At 47.7% G+C, this 3,387-nt stretch overlaps 1 pseudogene; it reads right to left on the reverse strand.

Moving 5' to 3' along the window:
* Positions 1–937: 937 nt before the first annotated feature.
* Positions 938–1,748, reverse strand: LOC131755100 (small ribosomal subunit protein uS3-like; annotated as a pseudogene).
* Between the last annotated feature and the right edge of the window lie 1,639 nt (positions 1,749–3,387).

Below are 3,387 nucleotides of genomic sequence, written 5' to 3' on the forward strand. Positions count from 1 at the left end.
CTGAAACTTCTCACCAATTTGTTTTGTATTTGTTTGACTCCAGAAAACAGAATTGGACTCCAGGAATCCTGTACAGTAAAAGGCAGTTGAGGGAATTGCTGAGAACTTGGCAAGGTGGCTGCAGCTGGTTTGTGCATTAAACGGAGAAACCAGCACAGCACTCAAGGGAGGACAAATCCAGAGTGCTGGCAGCTGGGGAGCGCGAGCTTCCAGTCAGATCAGCAACATCATTCTCTGTAAAAGATGTCTTAAGACAGGTCATTTGAGCGTTGAGCAATGTGTGTTTACCACATATTTCTACTTAGCCGAAGAGTTCCCCCCCCTCCCCGTGTACCTATTCATTGGCTGGGCTTGTTATGATAGAGTTTTTTACGGGGTTCTCCAGGAGCCCCATAATATTAAGAATCGCTGGAAATTAGATTTCTGGGCCACATTTTTAAAAAACTGTTAACCATTTTCTAAATGGTCTTTGGAATTATTTGGAACAGCCAACTAATCATGCTTCCTTTGGAAACAGTCTGCTCCCCCTCCCCCAGACACTAACTATGTGCTGTCAGGGCAGTTAAGTAGGCCGAGAGTTTTCGGAAATTTTCTGCTTTCATTCACCCCGGCTGCCCCCACAAATGTTCCCATTGGTAGAGAATTTAAGACTTCAATGTTAGGAAAAAAAGATAGTGTTTCCCTCAACACAAGCGATGATAAACACCAGGCCTGGATGTTCTGTTGAAGAACAGAAATACCCTCCCTTAAGGGGAACTGGGCCCAGGTGAGAGGCAGGGCTAGGGTATGAGCCAGAGACCCCCATGGAGCGTTCTAGGGCTGCACCTTTGTCACCCAAGGGCAGGCCCTCCTTTCTTGGATGGAAACAGTCCTCAACCTTGAAACGGGGTAATGGGCAGTGCCCCCTTCACAGAGGTTCTTTTTTTTTTTTTTTCCATTTTCTTTAAAAAGATTTTATTAAAGGTCTTTATAGAGCAACATCCAGACTGCAGATCCAGCAGCCAAGGAGACCCTATTATGCTGTGGGTACTGGCCGGGGCATGGCAGGTGGCTCTGGTTTCCCACCCTTCTACTCGGAGATGGGGGTGGTGGGCAGTATTTCATCTTTGGGTTCCACAATGCTCACGTGATCAGGCAGGGGCTTCTTAGGGCCAATCTTACCAGGTGGGTCCCAAGGCAGCATGATCTTTACCTTGATGCCCAATACACCCTGTGTGAGCAGCATGTGGCGTGTGGTGGTATCAACGTAGTAGTTAACAGGGTTCCCACTGTGGATCATTAGGCCATCCACAAACTTCATGGATTTAGCCCTCTGTCCTCGGAGTTTCCCATGCACCACGACCTCGCAGCCTTCGGCCCCACTCTCCACGATGAACCGCAGCACACCATAGCAGGTCCTCCGCGCAACAAGGCCTCCTAGGGGTTTGTAATGCAGAGACTCTGCCTGGGCAATGGCTCACAGACCGCTTATGGCCAACTTTTCAGCATAAAGCTCTTCACTGCCCTCAGGGAAGCCAAATCTCTTCTGAAGCACAGCAGTCAATTCCTTGATCTGTCAGCCCTTCTGCACCAAGAACATTCTGTGTCCTGGTGGCCAAGATAATGATTTCTGTCCTGGTTGGTGTAACTCGGACCTCAACTCCAGAGTACCCATCTTCAGCCAGCTCCCGAGTGAGAAACTCATTCAGTTCAGCTTTGAATATGCCATCAGTGACAAACTTCCTCTTCTTGGAAATCTGCGTGGCCATCTTGCCACCGCACTCCGCCGAAAGGAAAGTCTTCACAGAGGTTTTTTTTTTTTTTTTTTCATAAATTTATTTATTTATTTATTTTTGGCTCTGTTGGGTCTTCGTTGCTGCGCGTGGGCTTGCTCTAGTTGTGGAGAGCAGGGTGTGGGGGGGCTTACTCTTTGTTGTGGTGTGCAGGCTTCTCATAGTGGTGGCTTCTCTTGTTGCAGAGCACGGGCTCTAGGCACGCAGGCTTCAGTAATTGTGGCTCACAGGCTCTAGAGCGTAGGCTCACTAGTTGTGGCACACGGGCTTAGTTGCTCCGCGGCATGTGGGATTTTCCCAGCCCAGGGCTCGAACCCTTGTCCCCTGCATTGGCAGGAGGATTCTTAACCACTGTACCACCAGGGAAGTCTTTCACAGAGGTTCTGAAGGAATATTGATGGGAGGCTTTTATGAAATTTGAGCTCCTCCAAAGCAGAATATTTTAATTTTTGGATGATTGGTATTTTTTTGAGGTGCAGTGAAATAAAAAAAGAGGTGGACATTCCAAATTTTTTTTGTAAAAGCCTCATTCAGCATCCTAAGGCTTTTTTGTTTTTGTTTCCGGGTGTATTTGGGCTTGGTTACCAATAAGCTAATAATCAGATCTGGAGGCCTGAGGGTAAGTGCATGTTTGCATTTCATATGTAAATAAGTTCAGACTGTTTCACACTTTATCCAGCTGGTTTAGAGTGCCTGGAGTAAACCTTGCAGCTTCTTGGGCTTTGGACCCAACATCCTTTCAACCCAGCATCCTTTCAACCCTAAAGGAGTTATTTACTAAGCACTTCAGAGACTGAAGTGGGCAATAATGCTCACTAAATTGAATGAGGAGTGAAATAGTCATCTTTTAAATTTCCATTCTCCTGAGCCACTATGCCAGTCCTCCATCAGATAGTGATTCAAGTGCTTGCTGACATGCCCAGGGAACTACAGAACTACAACATCCATCTCTCGGACTTGTGACATTTGCTGTCTAGGCATAGTTCTCACAGGGAAGTTCTGACAGGAGAGGCTTCCTGTTTTTCTCAGGCTGAATTGAGTGTTGTGTTCTAGACCTCCAAGCTGGACCAGCCCTACTAACTGGCTTGGCTGTAAAATGGGAGTCAGCAGTTAAAACACAGCAGTTGAGAAGCAAGGGGATTGGGCATGAGTTGACCCTCCAGGCTCTGGCCAAAAAGGTTCACACCATTTGGGGCACTATATACAAAGGGCTCTTCAAAAGGCAGTGAGCTTAGAATGACTTCTTTTGTAGTTTTTAGGAGACATATATGGAATATTAGTACTGGTTTAGGCCTCAAAACCAGAGCTAGGAAACTGGATGGGCCCTCACTTGTAAAGCAAGGGAGGGAGTTCCTTGGTGGCGCGGTGGTGAAGAATCTGCCTGCCGATGCAGGGGACATGAGTCCGATCCCTGGGCCGGGAAGATCCCACATGCTGCGGAACAACTAAGCCCATGCACCACAACTACTGAGCCTGCGCTCTAGAGCCCGCGAGCCTAGTCTTGTGCTCAGCAACAAGAGAAGCAACCACAATGAGAAGCCTGTGCACCACAACGAAGAGTAGCCCCCCAGTCTCTGTAACTAGAGGAAGCCTGCACGCAGCAATGAAGACCCAA

Source organism: Kogia breviceps, chromosome 4 (genome assembly GCF_026419965.1).
Source record: "Kogia breviceps isolate mKogBre1 chromosome 4, mKogBre1 haplotype 1, whole genome shotgun sequence".
Lineage (NCBI taxonomy): Eukaryota > Metazoa > Chordata > Mammalia > Artiodactyla > Physeteridae > Kogia > Kogia breviceps.